At 40.9% G+C, this 22,436-nt stretch overlaps 1 long non-coding RNA gene across 9 annotated transcripts in view; it reads left to right on the top strand.

The window, feature by feature from the left end:
• Window positions 1-22,436, top strand: part of LOC310688733 — a 152,541-nt gene that overhangs the window by 90,108 nt on the left and 39,997 nt on the right. For all 9 annotated transcript variants that reach the window (XR_014517096.1, XR_014517097.1, XR_014517098.1 and 6 more), the window contains one exon: window positions 7,359-7,433. This is a non-coding gene — a long non-coding RNA (uncharacterized lncRNA). The remainder of the gene's footprint in view (window positions 1-7,358; window positions 7,434-22,436) is intronic.

Genomic DNA, 22,436 nt, shown 5'->3' on the forward strand with positions numbered 1-22,436 from the left:
CTCAAACACTGGCGCTGCAAAATTCACAGAAGCTCAGATTCAGAAATGCTTGTGAAAGAAGAAGAATCTGTTCTAAGGTGATATTGCAATAGAAAAGTAATCATATATGTATGAAAAGCCATAAGCCTGAAGATTTGGAGAGAGTTGTACAATTGACAATCAAATGGAGCTTAAAGGGAATTACGAGGTTTTCAACTAAAAGGCCTGAAATAAAGAAAAGTAGTATTTTACTGCAAAAAATTGCAAATGTCAAGAGTAAATCATAAGACTTTGCACCATTGAGCTACTAGCCAGCTCTATAGTTTCCTGAGTTCTTACCACAGGGAAAGACCAACTTTCATGCTCAATAAAACTTAAGAACTTTAGAAATACATTAAGAGATGTAAATCATATATTTGTGACTTTTTCTTCCTAAATGGCTAATTATAAAAGACAAATGATGGAATGTATGTGCTCCTTGGCTGGTAACCTATTCCTTCATTTGCTTTAGAACATGTTATTATAATTCTGTTTGTTCCGAGAGATGCACACCAGTTTCTTCAAGTTAACAGAAAATGGGGGGTTGGAAAGATATTCTTGTAATCCACCCTGTTCCTCCTCTTCTTGCCTAGGAATGTTCAGAAGTATCTTGGAGCAAGCGAACAACAAATCTGTTTCTAAAATAGGAAGGCTAGAACTCAGCTGCCCAAATGGCTTGCTGTGGTCCAAAACCAGACAGGTGGTGCCCCAGATTAAATATGTACTTGTTGGAATGATTGGATTCACAAACAGGGTGATAAAATTTAATAGCAAGGAGCAATGGGAAGTTACAAGATCCTAGAGTAAAAGGCGTTCCCCCCACATAAATCTATCTTAATAGCCTGAATTGTGAAGCGTAAAGCAGAAAAATAAATCGAATGATATCCTAAATATAAGTTTACACAAACATTACTATACATATACTAGCAGTGATAGACGTTTATTTATGTTATGCATTTGCAGACAGTTAAGGGCTCTTATTTGCATAAGATTGTAGATCTGTCTACTCAAGGAGAGAGATAGAGATAGCATGGTATAACATTACTTTTTAATATGTATACATAAGCATCTGCATTATGTACACAAATGCATACAATGCACTCATTCATACTGAGCTCTCTCTCTCTCTCTCTCTCTCTCTCTGTGTGTGTGTGTGTGTGTGTGTGTAGATTTCTCCAATAAGACATATTTTCCCATGTTATTTAGTTAAGGAAAAAATAATTATATTAATGAAAATACTACCTTGAGAGATATCAATCAGTTTATTAAAATAAGACAGTTAAAATCAACTTCTAAAAACCCTATAGAACTTCAAAAAAATTACAGTCCTAAGAGAGCCACATAGGAGTCTCTCTAGATGCACCAAGTGTGTGCAATATGCAAATCTCTAGCAAACACACACCGGTGCCATATTTCCAGCTTGGCTGATGCATTGATCTCAGTGGATTTTGAGATATAAACTTCAATTTGGCCCCCAGTCATTTAGTGGACAGTGCCACCAACAGTTCTGACACCAGGTTATTTGTTGTGGCTGTTTTGCCGTCCCTGTTTGCACATTAATCCAGTGACAATTAGGTGTCAGCGAGCGTTGATTCTGCTCGCTGATAGCCTTGGGCTGTGCACTTGAAGCCCTAATCAGGAGTGTAAACTCTGCTATATTTCAATTTGGAGAAGCGCTCTTCCGCTAAGAGGCCCCTGGCACTGCGATAAATAAAACGCCTATTTACTCTATTGCCACACTTAGACATCTAATGCACTTACTACCAGCCCCCTAATCATAGCCTCCAGTTAAATCCGCCTATAAATCACTCCATTCTCATCCTGCAGATTAGTGAAGCCATTTTCCCCAAACCCCACAATGAACACTGTTTCCTTTTCTTGTTAGTCAAAAGCTAGATGATTTTTATTAGGTTAAAGACGAGCTCACAGATGGTAAATCGCGTGGAGAGAAATGAGCTGGAGAGTTACACGGTGGAGTGCAGGCCATGCCGAAGGCGGTGGCGGGGGAGGGCAACCAGCCACCAGCAGAACCAGAATCAAGTGAGAAATAAACAACATCCCTCTTTCCATGCTCACATAATCTTTCAATCCTTCTTACCCCTCCTTTTGTTCATTTCACTCCAGTGATACTGGCATTTGTTTGGCACAAGGGGGCAGCTTCCGGCAAGTGGAATGTGAGAGATGATTTCCCCCCAAGATTTAGATGCTTTAGAGGCGGGGTGGGTGGGTGGAGGAGTAGAAGAGAAGGTTTGTCTACATTATGAGATTGCTCCAGATGAATTCTGAGTTGGGGATGACATAGCTGCGTCTCACCATCTATCCTGAAAACATCTGGGAATCAGTGTAGACGTCACCAGAAGCTGCGACTTGAGCTTCAGTGCTCTGAAGAGGAACAGATGTTCTAAATAAAACTTTAAAAATTACAAAAAAATGGATAGAGGCACAGACTGAGATCCTAATCCTACTTGTCGAAAGGATGCCCCACTGAATTCAGTTGAACTTACTTCTGAGTAGACATAATTAGCATTGCAGATGTGAGTTAATTCCATATCTGAGTTCATGTTTAGACTTCCTTAGGTATTTTGATATAGAGAAGAGAATCTGTATTCCTCATCTAACCCAGCAGTTTGTATGTATTTATTTATTTTACTGCCCACAGCTATCCAGGGTTTTAGACTAGAACCTTTTACACCTCCCTGGCTTGAGACCCTGCTGAGGAACCATGTGCAAAGCATGAGTTCCACTTCTTTGCTGCAACCCTGCAATTCCTTGTATTTCCTTCTGCTGTCACAAAATATCTTTATCCAAAGAAGATTCATGCAGTGGAGAAAACTCTTAATTTTCTACAGCATGGCAGCTCAACACTATTCACAAGGATGTTTGAAAAATGCCAGCCCTACATGGGCAGGGATGAGAGCATAAGAACCACCCAGCTGGATCAGTCCAAAGGCCCACAAGCAGGACTTGGTGTGGTATCACTATCCACACTTGTGATTCTCAGCAATTGGTATTGAGAGGCATTCAACCCCCAGCAATGGTGGGCAAAATACAGCCACCCTGGCTAGCAGCTGCTGATAACCTTATCCTTCATTATTTTCTCTAATCCTCTTTTAAACCTCTTCACATTTGTAGCCATCATTACATCTTGGGGAGCAAATTCCATAGTTTTAGCTAAAAGAAACTGCAACTTGAGTAGTGCCACTGGCTCCTAAGGATCAACTTTCTTCAAACATTACCAGCAGTGTTGTGGGGTCAGACTCCTGGCTTCTGATAAAGTATGAACTTCCCTTAGAGTATGAAAATGAAGCTTCTTCAACCAGGCTGCACTCTACAAAGCCAGAAGCATACACATTTTGCTAATTGTGTGTTCCTTTATGTCCATCTTAAGTTCAGGAAAATCTATAAACACATATTTTTTTACTGTAGATAAATTATTATTTAGTAATGTCTGCAAAGAACAGTTTTGAGTTTTGCTATCCCAGAACTGAAGATCTGCTTATTAATGCAGATCCTGGAAAGTGAGTCTAGTAGCAAGGTAATACTAGTATAAATAAATAAATAAATAAATAATAAAAACCATTTGCAGTGGTAAATGTGACCTATTTGCACTTCAGCTCCCATCCACTCCAACCAGCACAACCATGTTAGTTGGGGCTGACCTATTTTGGACCTCATTGTTCTTCCAAGTATTCCTCAGCATATTGTAATATTCTTAACTGCTTTCCTTATGAGAAATAATTGGTTTGAATAATTCTTAGCACGTTTCTCCTAGCAGAATTCTAGTTTTGACTATTTAAAGCCAGTTTTAAACCCTGTTAATTTGCCTTTATTAGAAGGAGGCACCTGGTGAAGACCAGGCTGTTGTTGGAAAAGAACATCCGGCTGGAAGTTTGATCTTCCCACCATGCCAATAATTTGAGCCAGCCATTCCTTCCTATTGATAATTCTACCCAGATTATATTTGAAAAGCAACTCTTTCCCCAAAGGAATGTAGCCACAATTCAATTATACATATTAAAAAGTAATGATTTCAAATGTCTCAGATATTCTTTCTTCTCAATATTAATTTTGTTTGGAGAAGAAAAATCTGAGGACATAGTAGAATTGATAATAATAAACTTATTTATAAATCTGGGTGCAAAAAGCAAGAACAAGCTATTCTAGATTTAACTGAGGCTTCCCAAAGTCTAAAGTAGTGCCTGGTCAAATACTCCAAAATGTTCCTTCTTAGCTGTTTTGGTTTGCACTCTACCAAATGGAGCAAAACTGGTTTTAGATGTGACTCTCTTTTCAGTTTCATGGAATACCTAACTGCCGACTGTCTCCTATAATGGACTAGGCCAGCCTTCCCCAATCTGATGCCTCCCAGATACTTTGGACTACAACTCCTATCAGCTCCAGTACAGCCATGCTGGACTAGGCGGTACCAAGCCTAGAGAACTACATACTCACTTTCCATAGCACACAGACCATAACTCAGAAAAATATATTAACGTTCCTCCAAAACAGTGGGGGGGTGTGGGAATTGCAGTTCCTTTAGACAATAGGAGTGGTGGAGCTGTATTTACTAGAGCTGTAAATTTGGCTGATTAAAGTACAGGTCTGGCCTGATACATGACCCTTTTTTTAGGATGGATAGTTTCAGAGAGTGATTGGCCCAAGGTCAACCAGTAAACCTCATGAGTGTTCAGATATGTGAACACCAATACTCTAGGAACGTTCATCACCTTGTAACTAAGCCATGTTTTACTGCCTGTGAACTTTTTCTGATTGTGGTATGGAAAAGCACATGAATCTGACCTTTGGAGAGTTTGTAAGTAAACCAAATGTGTGACCATTTTCCAACTTAAGAGGAAGAGGGAAACTTTTGAACTCACCTTAAAGAGTCACCTATATTTCCACGCTTTACTCTGCTGCATATTTTGAGACTTTAAATCTCTGCTGGTTTTCTCTTACCAAAGAGTACATGGCCCACACTTGGATCTTGGCATCTAGGAATTCTCCTTTTTATATACCATTTTTTCCCTTGAACCAACACATATATAAAAACTATTCATTTGGTTTAAAGCCCACAGGTGCAGGAAACCTGTGCAGGTGATGAATGTGTGGCACATGGAAATTTCCTCCCACTACATACACAAAGCATTCTCCAACACATAGAAAAAGGGAACACACATGTGAACACCAGTGCTCATATCACATCATCTTGCAATTCTTAAATTCTGGTCCTATTAACTGTCTTGTTAAAATTAGGTGATTTTAGACTATATATGAGATGCTTCTATAACTTCTGGATATTATTGTTGCATGGTAAAATATCAATGTTTTGTGAGAGGAAAACGAAAGGTACGCAACAGCTGTGGTCCCCCTAGCCCAAGGTTCAGGTCTTTTGCAACCTAACCCCTCCACTCTCCCTTGTGGCTACCGAGCCCTTCAGTTCCTTCTGCAACCTTAGCTAAAAGGGTGGATTGCTGTGAAGTGCTCCCCCCTCTAATCTCTGTTTAACTATTTCCATATGATAACTGCTTTGAAGCCCTGCAGCCCAATGAAAAGGCCAGAAGCCACGGCTCTGTTGTGGGGGGTCCCCCAGGGAAAAAGTATGTAAACAAAGGCCAGCTCGGCAGCCTTTACACCTCGCTTTCCTCTTCCTTTCTTGCCTGGATCTCAGGTGGAATTAAAGGGATTAAAACTGAGAGTAAATGAGGCGAGTGTGCAAAATGACTCCTTTCTGAACCAAACGGCATGTTCCGTGCTGGGGAAATGAGATACACATTTAAATCTCATCCATCCACCGCCTGTGGCCACCACCGTGTACCTGCCTACTTAGCCCAAGGGTTAATTAATTGAGGCTTCAATGCACTATTGCAAGAGCATTATTGCATTTGATACTCTACATCTGTGATTTAAAACTCTTTCAGTCCCTTGTCAGCAAGGGAGGGTTTTAACTAGGAAATTAGCATTCAGATAAGGGTACGCTCTATTTGCTTCTGAAAGGAAGGAAATATTAAGGATGCTAGTGCACAAACCACAGTATAATATTCTGTCCCATCATGGATAGGACTCCTGAGCCCAGCTTCCCGGGGGTGGGGGGAGGATGTAGCAGGATCAAGGGACATCTGAAAATGGCTATGTAACCGCCAGAAGAAATGAATACAGTGGTAACCGGGTTATGAACTTAATTCGTTCCAGTGGTCCATTCTCAACCTGAAACTGTTCTTAACCTGAGGTACCACTTTAACTAATGGGGCCTCCCGCCGCATGATTTCTGTTCTCATCCTGAAGCAAAGTTCTTAACCCGAGGTACTATTTCTGGGTTAGTGGAGTCTGTAACCTGAAGCATCTGTAACCTGAAGTGTCTGTAACCTGAGGTACCACTGTGCATGGTAGGGAACAAGCTACCAAATACATTTCAACCAAGATGGTTGTGTGAGGCTAATATATTAAAAACACCCTGACTCTTTCTTTGCTTTTAAATGTATAATTATTCAGGTCTGATATTTGTAGTTGGATTCATATGAAAGTAAGTCATCAGTTGGATAGGAATATTAAGAGTACTCTAGTTAGCTTTTGTTGGCTCTTGGCAAGTAGAGAGTTTAAGATTATCTTGCATTTGCACCTTAGTCTTGTATACTGAAATAAGCATGTACGGCCTTCAGCTACTAAAACTCATCACCATTTTTCAATAGTGCTGCAGAGTATAGATAATCAGACTACTCAGGAATAAATAAGACAGCCTTGTATATTAGACTAGAAAAGTTAATAGTCTTTCTTTCTTTCTTTCTTTCTTTCTTTCTTTCTTTCTTTCTTTCCTTCCTTCCTTCCTTCCTTCCTTCCTTCCTTCCTTCCTTCCAACAATTGCCTTTTACAAGTAGACTGGCAAAGGAGGAATGAGTCCCTTGTCTGCAAGCATGCTCGGTTTTTGTGCTTGCCTGCATGTCATCTGGGGCGACCAAGCAAGTAATTAAATAGAAGACTGAATCATGGAATATAAATATATGAAGTGTAGTATATGATTTTTTTTTAGCCTTAAAACACATCTGACTGGACAGTTAGCTGATCAGTACACACATGGTATAAAAAGCAAAAGTTGCATAAAGTGCAGCTAAGCAGAATTATACCAATGTAGATAGTATCTAGTTATGCAGAAGCAGGCCTTATACTTCCCAGAGACAGCATTTACTAACAGGAGGGACTGAGGTACTGTACATACAGCAGTTTAAAGTGAATTTGATTTATCCAGTGTGTGCATGTATTTTATGTGTCATCCACATGATGCTGTTTTCTTGCAAGTGGTAGCCTGGACTGTTCCTGTTTTTAATTTGGATTTTCTCCATCTGCAGATAATGCGGTAAGGAAAACAACAACATAAAATTGCATGTTACCCAACTTTGGATGTACAGGACTGCATTGTGTAGGTAGGTGACTTTTTAAAAAAACGTGCGTAGTGTTGTTTTGCTGGGTACCGTCTATCATTGCACCCCTACTTTTGTTGGCAAGGCACTCCTCAGTGGGTTGTTTGTGGGTCCAGGCACTTGTTTTATGCAAATCTGCTATATCTCAGAAATAATAATAGGCTGAGCACATGGGTAAAAAAGGCCTGCAGTGGGCCTTAGTTTTTCAGAAGTTAGGAAGGGTAAGGAATTTAAGAGAAGGGAGCAACAGCCCACAATGCAAGTGCATACAGTCAACCACCCTCATTAGTATGGGTGGGAAGCGCTGAGATATAATTCAACTGAAAGCACTCATTGTTGGCAGACCTTGCAGCTAGGGTGAATTAGATTGGAAGAATCACTGACAGTTTCTTGAGTTCAAAGGTTTTATTCATGCAGCAATTATTTACAGGATGAGTGCAGATGAGACAGAGAAAATAGCAAAGATCTTGTCTCAACAAGTTGGGAGAAAGCGAAACAAACAAAATGGCTCTGTGCTTAGGGGAAGAATTAACTAGACAGAGGCTATGCAAACATTGTGTAGTATTAGCTAGAAGTTTAGTAAAAAGGAAATGCATTCGCTTTTCTCTAATACTCTCTGCTGCAGTCTGTGGTGTGGCAGACATGGTGGGGAAAGCCCATCTTGGGGTCATAGTTGTTGTCAAAGGCATGCACTGATCATGTAGACTGAAGTTGAAAACAAATGCCTGATTATACCAGGGATGGGGAACCTGTGGCCCTCCAGATGTTGTTGGACTTGCATCACCCCAACCATTGGACCGGACTCTGGAGGCCCACAAGTGTAATTCAGCTAAGGGACAGTATATGTGTATATGTAAAAAAGCATCATGTATATATTAAAGATACCCTGGAACTTTCTTTGTTTTAAGTTATTCAGATGCAAATTTTGGGCATTGTGTACAGCCAAAAGCTATTGATAGATACATCTTTCAGAACAGCTCCATCGGAAGTGTCAAAGCTCCTGACTGGTGCTTCACAGCACCAGATTGGAATCATGGAAATAGGTTTTCAAAATATTAGGTAAATGTGGAGGTGGAGAATTCAGAAGGAGGTACCATTAGCAACATGTTGCAATGTCCTTGATCAAATACTCGGAAGGTGTTGAAGTCTTTCCAAACACAACCAGAGTTCTAGGTGCCAGCACCATACAAACTACAATCCTTTTTAGGAATATGATTCAACATGGCATAAGGTTATTTGACAAGGAGGCTGCCATTGTGTCTTTAACTAGCACAAAGGACAGTCAAGATTAGCTACCCTAGAGAAGTGATGGTTTCATGAGAACCACACCCCCAAAGTTGCCTATTTAGCAGCTGTAATAGGACTTTTTCAGTTTCATAAAGTACCTTGATAACTGGAAAGTGCCAGTTAATGGCAGAATGTTCCAACTATGAATTTCACAGAGATTAATCTACCCCTTTAGAATCCTAAGAAGCCAATCAAGTGGCCGCCCCAGTCTTAGATGTTTTACAATCTCTGTGGGCACAAAGCTCAAACGGAAACTACCGTTCAAAGTCTAAACTGTCATCTTCATCTTCTTCCAGCATAAAAATACAAATTTTTCACCATATAAAGATTTTTTATAATAGCAATAAAGCAACTCTAGAGAACATGGTTGTCTTGAGATAGTTTAACTGTGCCTGGTACCTCATAACACCCTGGGGATGTGGCCGCCTCATAATAATCACTTTCTTTAGCATGCCTTGCTCAATTAAGGAATGGAGCTAAAAGGTCAGTGCAGGATAAAAATGTAAATCTGAAAAGTTTTCATCTTGACCCTAACTCCTTGTCATAAAACCTAAATAATATTCTGCTGCAATAATAGCGTTCTGAATCTCCACCCTGATATGTTAAGCTGGCAGGAACCAGGATATGTTTTGCAGACTAGCACACTATCTTGGAGCAATTAATTCAAAATAGATCATTTGCTTGCTTGTTGGGTGAGGAGATGGGCTAAATCACAGCTGTTCTGCATGCCAACAAAGGGATATTTATCTCTTCTCGAAGCAACTCTAGTCAGAAGCAGGTTTTTACTATTAACATTGAGTTGGTTTCTGTCAAGAGCTATCTCCCCTCTCTTGCTGCCCCCAATGGCCAAGGCTAGGCATACAATGCATTAGAAAAGCTAACATTTTGCATTAAGGCTGGGCCTACATAGGACCAATCAATCCAGATTTAGAAAAATAATGACCTGTGTTTTAAGCCGGTGATGTGTACACAACCATAGTTTCAATGGTTTCAACACTAAGCTTGCTGCAGTTATGGAATCATGGGATACATGCAACCTATTATCTGCTGTGATTTACTAAGAGGGTTCCTTTGAAGAGTCCATACATCAAGTAGGGGCAGTGGGACACATAGGGACACTTTCTTTTTGCTGCTCTACCATTTTCTTTTGGCTGCCTTGCCAAAATTCTTTTGTAAGCTTTAAACATTTGGACATAGAGAATCCCTAGGGACCAAGTTATATGTTCATCTTACTCCTCCTGATCTCTCTCTTTCTCTCTCCCCACTACCTTATGACCCCTTCCTATTTCCCTCAAAGAGAAGGAAGTTTCCCTGCTTTTATGCTGCTACCTTCTCAGGAAGCCTCTGTGAAGGGAATGCAGAATCCTCTTATGAATCCCTTGTTGGAGAAAGGGTAGGTGCCCTCCCCAAAGTCCACATTTTCAGTGAAAGGCCTGTTTAGTTCAGCTTCTAGCTGCTTTTCATTGGGTTCAAATTTTAAGCATAGGCCTTAATACATTTTAATCATTTTTCTGTTGTATCTCAATCTCTGCCCCTAGAGCTAGGCCTTGGATGTCCAAATAAAACTGGAAAATTCAGCTGTAGAACAGGTTTCCGCTGTTTGGTTTGTAATCATAGAAAGACAGGATATAACTATAATAATCTATATGTATTAAAAATGTGTTTGTGGGTGGAGAATGAACCTGTACAGCAGGGTACCTTCCAGATGTTGTTGGGCCACCAATTTTCAGCTCTAGTGGGATGTAAATTATAGGTTATTCTGGAAAGGAGGAAAAGACTCAGTCTTTTACATGGAAGACGCTTGATGCATATGGGGACTGAGAAACATGGCCTGCTGCATTCCTAAATGCCAGCTCAATAATCAAGAGATGACAGTCCCGGAAACATACCAGAACTGCTTTATTTCCTCGCCACAAAGCAAATACATCTATATATAACCTATAATGCCTCCAAGAAGAAGAAGAGTGAGAAATTCAAGCACACATCAGCAGGATCGCCGCTCTGGAGGCAGAGGCGGAGCTCGCTGCTCCAGCACCTCAGGGGGGCGCTGCCTGCGGCGAGCATCCCGGGGGGGGGGCAGGGCAGCAGTCACTCCTCTCAAGGATGACACCCGGGGCAGGCCACACTCACTGCACCTAACCCTAACCCTAACCCTTCCTTCGCTAGTGTCTGGAGGGGCAAGCTTGTCTTGGACTTTGTTGAGTGGGAATGGACCTCCTGGTTATGGAGGGTGATGTGGAACACCTCATCAAAGTGTCTGGTTGGGTTAACCAGTGTCTACATCCACCTTGCCCCTGACAGTAGGCCCAAGAGCCCCACTGTTTCCACCATGGCCCACCACTCGAGGACCCCAGCCGGCGCAGCATTTGGCTCAACTGGCTTAGCAACAGGCATTATGTGTATTTTAATGAACTGAATAGAGTGAAAGATTATGAGTCGGGGGGGGGGGGGCTTGGAGAACATCTGTATGCAGGGGTGAAGTGGGGGAGAGGGTTGCTGGAACCCTGGGTGCACAATTTTTAGGGCCGCCCCCCCAGGAATTTCTGTCCCATGCTGCCTGCTGCTCTGACCATAGTTCCTTACCAGGAAAGTAGTTGTTATATTGGCAGTTTGCCCATCATAAAGAGCAGAATGCCCACAGTCAAAATGGCCTTTTATTTTTACTGTTGGTGATGTGAAATTTCTTCCTCACAATTAAGTGCACTTGTTCCAATAGTGCATGCCATGAGTCCCTTTCTGGATGCTGTTACTGATATCATTTGAGAGAGCAAGGAAATCCCACAGCACCACTTTAAAGCCTTTTAAATGTTAAAATGTTTTATATCCTGAGAGGCTGCTCTGGTGAACTTTTCATTTTATTCCCCACATGCATTTTTAAAATATGGTAAGTTTTGGTGTTCCTTAAATATGAATCTTCATAGCGGCTAAAAAACTGATCAGGAAAGCAGAAAGCTCCCAGTTTGAATCTCTTCTCTACCATGAATTCACTTGGTAGCCTTAGGCAATCTTCTTAACTTCTGCTCTCATCTGCAAAATGGGGGTAATACCATGCATTTAGCTTACAAGGCTCTTGTAATAATTACAAGCTATTGTATGTGAAATGCTTTGAATTGTTATACAGTTGCTAAGTATTTGTTGTTGTTTATATCTGATAGATTTTAAAAATAGGCTACATTTCACAATGACTTGATACTTTCTGAAGTCTCACACCACTGGTATTATCTTAGGGTTGGTAATAGCATAGCACTAAAAGTAAAATCAAGATTATTGTTTTTAATTGTCTGGTAAGGGCTTCAATTTATTTCAGAGTACAGTAATGCACTAGATTATTTCCTGCACATTTTATACTCCAGCTCTAGAACAGAAAGCAAATACTGCTTTCCTTTCCCATTAGAATACAAAATATCATAATGGCATCCTGATTTTGGCAGCTATTAATCTTAGCACTCCCTCAAGTCAATGAAAATGCAACTTTATGTGGTGCACAATGACATTAAAGGCATACCTGTATTCAAAATGTGCCTGTTTTGACAGAAGAGATAGAGATTTAAACAGGAGTTTCTGCTCTGGATCTGTTCAGTGGCATAAATGATGGATGCAGGAAAATAATACATATTTTCATTGCTTTCAAGTAATAGAATCTTCATTCCATTCATGGCCCTGGCAAATAGGAATGAAAGTGTGATTTCTGTCATGGAAACAGTTCTCTCACTGCAGAAAGAAAAAAAAGGGGGGGAGAGATATTGTGTTGAGAAAAATAATCTGATTGATATCAGTTTAGATCTACTCCTGAATACTTCGATAATTGTTTTCCTGTGGCATCAAGACTTGCTCAGGGTATGTTCCACCTACAAAAAGGGCTACGGTACAAAGTGCCATTTTAAGTAGCTCTGGCTGTCCAGAGCTTTTGGGGCTTGAGTTCTTTCTCCCACTGTCTTCATACTGTTTGGCAAACCACTTTTGAAACTGAGGAGATTCTCAAAAGCAGCATATTATCCTTTCTGCTGTTGAAATATCCCCCTCAGAATAGAACTTGGGAGTACATCTTCATTTAGTCAAAGTAGTGATGTTAAATTCTCGATAATAATCTTTTGGAGAATATTCTCGATTAATGAGGTGTGTACATTTAAAGCAGCTGTGTAGACGACACAGAATTTACAGTTTGTAGAGAATATTCTCATCTCACATCACTAGGTAGGCGTCAGTGTCAGTAATTTCAATCTGAACTGGAACCAATACATTGATTATTGAAAACATGTTTATACATGATACTGACAGGATTATAGTTTTTTTTCCATAATAACCTCTCTATTGCAGAAACATTTCCATTAATAGAAATATATTTTGTACTTGGCAGGTCTCATACTCTCTCACACAAGCACGTGCCACTTGCCCTGCAGGCTCTTTCAGCTGCAGAAGCTCAGCACTGCATCTGAAATGTCAGTCTTTTTAGAAAAAGAAGTATGTTGTCTGTTGAAGCTTGACTATGGAATTCAGAAGTTGGTAACTTGACGAGTTTATTAATAAGGTTTTATACAGATCTCTAGAGCTCTTCATGCAGTCGTGCACCAGGGTTTCTCTTACTCCAAGGGCAAAGAAGGAAGGGGTGTAGGGGGGTATCCTTAAAGCAGGGATAGCTAACCTGTGGCCCTCTGGGTTTTACTGGATTACAACTACCCTCATTGATCATTTGAGAAGTAGAATCCAACAGTACACAGCTAATTCACGGAGCCTTAATATAACACAGCTGATTTGCAATCAGGAAAGGGGCAGCTTGTTGCTGGTGATACATCATATTCTTTGTTTTTTGAGCTTGAAATGCCTCCTGTATCTGGAGTCCATGGTGAAGGGCTTTGGGTCTGATCCAGCAGGGCCCTTGTGTTCTTTAAAGTCTGAAATCAAGCTGAAAGCAGATTCTTGAAGAGAAAAGTTGAATCCACCCGACATTTGACGTAATGTTGTCACAAACTCTTTTTTAAAATTACGGGAAATCATTTCAAGGATAATGGAAGTAGTGTATTGTTAATTAGAATAACTTCTAATGGTGCAGGCTGCATAATGGGAGAAGGGCAGATGCTGCCATAGGAAAGAAACCCAAATTTGAATGCATGCTCCTCAAACAAACCCTGTTGGCAAAGGTACCATTAATTTTGGGGGGAAATGTATGTAGGAAAACAGGGAGTAAGGCTACTTAGCCGTTCTTGTTCACTGATTCTACCTTGCAAATGCAAATTATCTCCTACATACTGCTTATTTAGTTTAGGTTCAAAACCACTGGGACAATTGCTTTGTAACTTGCAATTCCTCTCTTTATCCTCTTTGGTGTCTTTATGTGGCGGGGGGGGGGTCTGAATTGTTGCAGTTTACTAACATTACATGCACTTATTGGAACCTAGGTGCTTGAGAACAAAGCACTGAATGTAAATGAAATACCACATTAAAAGCGGTTTGTTTGTTTTGTTTGGGTTTAATAGGGGAAGACCTGCTTTTAGAAATCAGGGGCGTAATGTGAAGTGTGGGGCCTCATTAGAACAGCCATTCCTGGAATCCCAGCAAAACACTTCACAATTCACACAATTCACGCAGTTTTGTTTCTCTGCAACTAATTATTTTTATGTTCCGGTAATGCCCTGGGCCTTCAGGAGAGCTGATTTTACCTCTTTCCATTTAGCGTAGGCCACAAATGCTTAGAATAGGGAGGTGAGTGCCTTTTCCTGCTCTTTGGCTCCAGCCAATTTTATGTTATAAACAAGATCAATTAGACTGGTGTTTGTCCTGACTGTTTCTCCTTCCTTTCCTTTCTGGCTGTTCAACCTGAATACCTTCTCCAAAGTACTCCCTCCTCCCTGCCCTTATCTACAATATTTTGTTAAATGTCATAATAAATTGATTGTGGGAGCCTTAAAGAGAAAGGGAGAATAGCGAGCGACCATGTAGGGCAGATTAAGAATAGAAACCAGAGCATGAAGAGATACTTCAAGCTTTTGCATTTCCCCCTGATGAGGCATTCCCTATTTATTAAAAATAAATTAATGCACTGCTTACGTTGGCCATTTTTCTGGCTATATCTATTTTCACCATTAATTAATGGAGAAATGAAAGATTGTGCACAGTAAGCCTTAAACAATATGAATGAATGAATGGGAGAGCTGGGTGAATAGAACTCCTCCTTCCCCTCCTTTTAGAAGTACTGTATAAGGGCAGTGAGGCTTGCTGCATAAATAAGCACAACAGTTCTACCTCTTTCTTTTTACTTATTATTCTTTCCAATACTAGACTAGTCACACACAGCAGACAACAAGAATCAGAGCTCTGGAGTACTGGGCAGAATCTGGATCAGGTTAAGAAAAGTTGAGAACCTTTAATACAGGGATAGCCAACGTACAGTGGTAGCCACTCCAACTCCCATTTGCCTCAGCCAGCATGGCTTGTCATCAGGGGTGATGGGAGCTGTAGTCCAACAATATATAGAGGGCACCATTAACCATTAAACTAATAATATGAATATACAGATGACCCAGCCACCAATATCCATATCACCCAAAAAGGCCTTGTGAATAGGTGCACCTTGAGTTGACAAGAAAGACTCAGTAATGAGACTGATTGACATACCTCCAAAGAGAGGGTCTTCTTTGTGGCAGCACCACAGATCCCATATTGAGTCAGTGCCTGACTGGTCATACCCATTGGCAGGGTGGCAAGAAGGGTGTCCCCTGCAGATTGCAAAGTCTGGGCAGACAGATAAAAGGAGAGGTTCTCCTTTAAGTATTTGAGGCTCCCGCAGTTGAGAGATTTCCTATGTCAGCATTAGGCTTTTGAATAGGGCATAGTAGCATATAGACAGCCAGTGCAGATCCTGGAGAATTAGCATTTTTGTCTCTAGTTTGATACATAGTTCAGCACTCCAGCATTCACATTCTGCACGAGCTGCAAACTTGCAGACAGTTTTCAAGGGAAGCCCCACTCTCTCAAGCTCTCGTCTTGAATACGCATATATTTTTTCCAAACTGAAAGGAGGACATAATGTAACATTTTAATACTTTGTTATTTTATTTTATTTTAAAATTATATCCCACTCATATGCCCCTGCTCACAGTACCTTTAGGGTGGCTAACAATAATAGTAAAACCACTAACAACATAAGTAGATCCCTGGTGGCCCATATAGCCCAGTAACCTGTTCTTCCAGTGGCTAACCAGCTGCCTATGGGAAGCCCAAAAATAGTTCCTTGGTGCAGCAACACTCTCCCCACTTGAGCCCCCCAACTACAGTGGTACCTCGGGTTACAGGCGCTTCAGGTTACAGACTCCACTAACCCAGAAACAGTATCTCGGGTTAAGAACTTTGCTTCAGGATGAGAACAGAAATCATGCTCCGGCGGCGCAGCAGCAGTGGGAAGCCCCATTAGCTAAAGTGGTGCTTCAGGTTAAGAACAGTTTCAGGTTGAGAACGGACCTCCGGAACGAATTAAGTTCTTAACCCAAGGTACCACTGTACTGATATATAGATATAAAGATATAGATATAGATATATGTGTGTGTGTGTGTGTGTTCAAAGAGATCAAAGGTTGGGTTTGGGGGCAGGTTCATGTCACAGTAGCATCTAATCTAAACATTTGTAAATAACTATTCGAACCAAACATTCTCACATGTATGCACACTGACATTTCAAGGTGCACAAGTCTGCGTTAGGCAGAAAACTCCTACCTCATATCTCTTAAAACCCTCAGAACCAGATATTCCATATGATCTCTGGGCAACTGCAGTTTCTGTATTCAAGGATATGTTACTAAAAACAAGCCTGATCAACACAGTGGGGCATAGTCTGCAAAACTGAGCTGAGCACAACAGCAGCTAACTAAGTCCATCTTGATTCCTATTGTACCCATCAATGTTGGAAGGACAGCGTTGATGCAGGCTTTTGGGAGGGAGCTGCTGGGGAAGAAGATGCAGCTGCAGAAAGCAATCCTGAAGTTCTTGTGGATCTTGGCTAGGGCAAGGGAGAGAAACCAGCCACCCCTAGACAAATGAATAGCCCACCAAGCATTCTCTAATTAAACAATAATAATTCACAACAGTGGAGGAGAGTAAGAGATTGTGCTCCCACTTTGTTTTTAGGTACAGAAAATCTGTTCTCAGTGTTTGAGGGTGCCTGGGACAACCAGACCGAACTGCACACACAGGGTTTCTCCCCTCCCATGCAAGGGATAAATCTGTAAAAATGTGCAAGTGGAGCCACTGAAGGAAATCTGCAGCAGCCCATCCCAGCCAGGCAAGATGAATGGCAGAGAGAATGGAGGCTATTTGAATACTGATGTGGCCCTCACTTTCTTCCATTTCCATTAATGACATGCTCATCAAGGGCAAACAATGGGACCGGCTGCCGGTGCCTGTCACACTGTGTGGGTGCTGGGAATGCCAGGCTGTCATCCCAGGGCTGCATTTAGAGACCTGCACGCTAATAAGAAGTGCTCTGTGCCATCAATGCAGACAGGTGCTTCCGAGGCTGGGACATGCTCCATTCCCTTCTCCCGTAACCCTCCTCTTCTGGCCCCCCTGTCAGACACCATGAAATGCACAAATTAACAGCCCCATCATGTTGGGCGGCTGCTGCTGATGGTGAAAGCAGAAAATCAAGTTGTCACCCAGGGTGCAGCTATAAAGCCACAGCCTCATTTCTCTCTGGGTGCCCTATAATAGCAAATGCCAGACAGCTGGATGGATGGGAAGCTTTAGATTAAGGCCCTGATGCATTCTGGCCAGAGAATTAGCACTGGTGTATTTCCACTTGGGTTATTTGTGCACAATGCAAACATCTGGGAAAAGCCTAGGCTTAAGGGCATATATATTACCTTGCTTCATCCCGTACACCGCAAGCAATGAATACAACCAAAGTAGTAAGAAACCACAATAATTCCTTCCTCTAATCTACCCTCCACAGCTCAAAAAATTCTCAATACTGACACTACTAGACTTATTTGTGACTTCATGGTACTGAGAGGGCTACTTTTCTGTTTACATGTGACAGATTGTGCCACAGTGCAAATTACTGAAGTTGATTACCTTTGGTCACATTTCTAAACTCAATAGCTTCAGCAATCAATACAATCAATTGGGGAGGTGTTCCAATTTCTGACTCTTATCTTCAGGAAGGTAAGAAAGGAAAAGGCACCTTTCTGGGCATTCCCAGTTTATTGCTTTACAACACTACTTACCCTAATATTCAGAGGCAGAGTTTAATTTAAGTCAGCATTAATTAATATTTTGATATTGGAACATATTGCCAGTAGTAGGGCTCAGCTGTGGTACATCTGAAATTACAGTTAAAGTGGACTACCTTTGAGCATGTGCAGAATGTCCTTTCCTTCCTTCACCGTTGGGTCTCTATAACTAACTTCAGTTCCCAATCACTGCCACAGTGTCAGGATTTGGCAACACCTGGACTTTTAATAAATCTTATTTTAGAAACTTATTTTACATGGTGACAGCAGTCACGAAATTAAAAGACGCCTGCTCCTTGGGAGAAAGGCGATGGCCAACCTAGACAGCATCTTAAAAAGCAGAGACATCACCTTGCCAACAAAGGTCCGTATTGTTAAAGCCATGGTTTTCCCAGTAGTGATGTATGGAAGTGAGAGCTGGACCATCAAGAAGGCTGATCACCGAAGAATTGATGCTTTTGAATTATGGTGCTGGAGGAGACTCTTGAGGAGACACCATGGACTGCAAGAAGATCAAACGTATCCATTCTTAAGGAAATCAGCCCTGAGTGCTCACTGGAAGGACAGATTGTGAAGCTGAGGCTCCAATACTTTGGCCACCTCATGAGAAGAGAAGACTCCCTGGAAAAGACCCTGATGTTGGGAAAGATGGAGGGCACAAGAAGAAGGGAACAACAGAGGACGAGATGGTTGGACAGCGTTCTTGAAGCTACAAACATGAGTCTGACCAAGCTGAGGGAGGCAGTGGAAGACAGGAGTGCCTGGCGTGCTCTAGTCCATGGGGTCACGAAGAGTTGGTAACGACTAAACGACTAAACAACAAATTTTAGAAACTAAACAGTATGTCAGAGATAACACAGAGATAAAATCCAGATTATCAGAAGGTGGAATAAACAACATGGATGTACACTAAGTTCTACTGGTACAACATAGATTGTCCAGGAACAGGCTCTTCAATAGATGCACATGCATGTGTATATTTCACTTGTGGTTCATCCAAGCAACTTACTCCATTGTGAACTCATGAGCTAAGGTAACATTTCTTGAAAAATGTTGAGAGGATTAACTGCGACTAAGGTGAATGATCCATTCAGATGTAATGTTTTCACTTGTAGACATCTGTCAAACTTTATGTACATGTGCAGACAACTAAACATTTTGGGACTAAGTGTTCTGTTTTGGTACTTTCAGTTCCTGCAGCAGCCACTCAAGAGATGAAGGTGGATTTAACCTATTGCAACCTTCAAGGTTTTTTGGACCAAACAACTTGTGGATTTTGTGAATGCGTATATATAATCTTTCCAGGGATATAACAGACTGAATATATTTATATATACTCTGTCTTTTATGCAGACACACAGCATCACTGTAATACTCATTGTGGGGTTTTAACTCATCCAGAGATGACAACTGATCTTAAGACTCCTCAGTTGGGGTCCTGGCTAAATTCAAAAGGCCATCATCACTTCATGGGAGAAAAAATGAGACACCTGCTCATATTATATACCTAACACAGACAATATATTTATCCGCAGAACGGGGAGAGGCTTATTCATAAATGATGGTGACAACTACCTATAGCAGAAGTGTAAACATTTGCCCCACATGCTGCCCCATGCCACTGATAAGTAATGGAGAGGCCTGAGCCCTTCAGACTCCAGAGACATTAATGACATAATGGGCATAGAACTTCCACATAAAACAGGAAGAGCAACTAACGAAACTTACAACATAAAACCCCCCTCCTGTCATTTTTATAGTAATAGTAAAACACTTTATTGAATTTATGAGCTACATAATGACTATGAAGAATGTAACTTGAATTAGAACCAACTTGGAAGTATAATATCACTATAAACCTTTTTCTATTAGCCTGCTCCTTTATTATTTTCTTCCATTGCCTTTTAAAAAAAACCAAAAAACCCTAAAGGGACGTTTACTTTCTTCAAGATTCTCCCTGGAATCTAGTTCACAATCTTTCTATAAATTCTAGGCTTTTCGAAAGGCTAAGAGCAGCACAAAGTAGCATCATTTCAAGTTAAATAAAGTTTTGTAAAATATACAATACCATTTAAACAAAAAAGATATAGGATGGTTCTTTCATCATATATCTGACATTTTCAGATAAGACATGCAACACAATTTCTGTTCTTTATTATTGTTTCCAGAGTGGTAGCCATGTCAGTCTTTTGCACTGAAAAACAACAGTCTTGTGGCACCTTAAAGGTGAACAAGATAAACAAATCTATTATGGCATAAAGTTTTGTGGACTGGAATCTACTTCATCGGATGCATGAATTGTTAACTTGAGCTTTTTAAAAAAATAACAATAATACACACAGCTTCTCCTTTGGGGGGGGGGCGTATTTCTACCAGTCTTACATTATTTAAAGATGTGTGCATGTGAGTTAGAACAGAATCCAAGATAGGCTTGCTTTTTGTCCATCCATTTCTTGAGGTGTGATCTAAAACACTGTTGTTAAAAGCCTAGGGGCTATTTTATATCCAGAGCCATTATTTTTGTGGCCAAGTTTGTAAATGAGCAATTGCAAGGGTGGGAAATGTACATAACGCACTGAGAGCAGGATGTTTTACTGTGTTTTCCAATTCCGCTTTACTTCTTTAGTCTCTTGCCGTCTCCAAGGGATTTTCTGAAGGGGCAATAAAATAAAATGGGTGAAACAAAGCCATAAGCCGGTTAAGTCTGAAAGACATGTCATCTCATCTAAAAAGAAGAAACGGACCATTTCCACACGTAGAGCTGACAGCAACGCCTGAGCTAGCAATAGTGCTATTCCATTTGATTTATAGAATAATGGGGTGACAAATGATGACAAAAATAAACTTTTACTGCACTGAACTGCTCCTTTATTTATGAAATTTGGCCAAGTAGTGAAATCTTTTATCTGCAAGTTGTAACATGGAGTGGAAACGAGCGATTATGGTGTGGTAATAGTAATCCAGTGATGGAGGCCGAGTCAGTTGGAAATGGATTGAAGTAAAATAACTACTGCACCATGATAAATGTGAACAGCGCTTTGCTGACAGATGATCTAACAGGTGTTCATAACAACTATATAAGAGGATTTATTTATGACCAGCCACAGCCGCAGCACTGTAAATCAGCTCCAGCAGCTGCACACCACTGAAACCAAGTCCCTGATGGAGGAACGGTGCAAGAACCCAAAGAACACAATTCACTCCAGAATCATAATCACCAAATAACACTTTTTAGGCAATTATACCATACTGCAGAAATCAGAATGACTTTCAATTACGCAAAGTTAAGCTGCCAACTAACTTTCTCAAAACAAACAAACAAGCAGTATATGGACTAGCATGACAATAGGGTGCTTTTAGGAGACAACAGTCGAAAATCAGAACTTGATGGGACTTACACCATAGTAGGGTTTTGTAATATATATGAATTTCTGACCCAGGAAAGCTGTACTAGAAGCCACCATATCTTCCTATGGCAGGCACCACTGTTTTAAGAGTGAGAGGCTAAAGGCTTGTTTACTCCACTTTTCCAGAGCAAGGGCCAAACTGTGTCCAATTCTGGGCACCACAGTTTAGGAACGATGTTAACAAGCTGGAACATGTGCAGAGGAGGGCAACCAAGATGACCAAAGGTCTGGAAACCAAGCCTCATGAGGAACGGTTGAAAGAGCTGGGTATGTTTATCCTGGAAAAGAGACTGAGACTGAGAGGAGATGTGATAGTCATCTTCAAATATCTCAAGGGTTGTCACATGGAAGATGCAGTAAGCTCGTTTTCTCCTGCTCTTGAGGGTAGAACTCAAACCAATGACTTCAAGTTACAAGAAAGGAGATTCTGACTAAACATCAAGAACTTTCTGGCAGTTCTTGATGAGCTTAAGAGCTGTTAGAAAGTAGACCAGACTCCCTCGGGAGGTTGTGGACTCTGGTTCCTTGGAAGTATTTAAGCAGAGATTGGATAGCCCCCTGTCATGGATGCTTTAGTTGAGATTCCTGCATTGCAGGGGGTTGGACTAGATTACCCTTGGGATCCTTTCCAACTCTACAATTGTATGATTAACTCTAACTTGCAATATGGAATCCACATTTAAGTTAATATAATGTTTTTAGCATCAGTACGTCTCAGCTGGTTTCTCAGAAGAGGGTTGTGATGCATCTCATCTTAGGTAGGTAAGGCTGGATGAGGAGCCACAAACTGATGCTCAATTAGCTAATCCAGTCTTTGCTCCGCGTTAGGATGGTTCAGCTCCACGTACCAACCAATGCATTTTAAACTATGTATACATCCTTGCATCAGTATGTTCTAGTTAATCACTAGGGCTGCAATATTTAATTGGTTATATAAATTGATTTAAAAAAATTAATCGGGCAAACTAAAGAAGTACTTATGCAGATAACAAGTACAAGCTGAAAAGAGGTTTTTGGTCACAGATTATTCAGAAATTGTCTATCCGCTTCCAAAATTGCAAGCTGTAAGTAGTGAACCAAGGTGCATGGTTC

This window comes from Podarcis liolepis (genome assembly GCF_965112155.1).
Source record: "Podarcis liolepis genome assembly, chromosome: 11".
Taxonomy (NCBI): domain Eukaryota; kingdom Metazoa; phylum Chordata; class Lepidosauria; order Squamata; family Lacertidae; genus Podarcis; species Podarcis liolepis.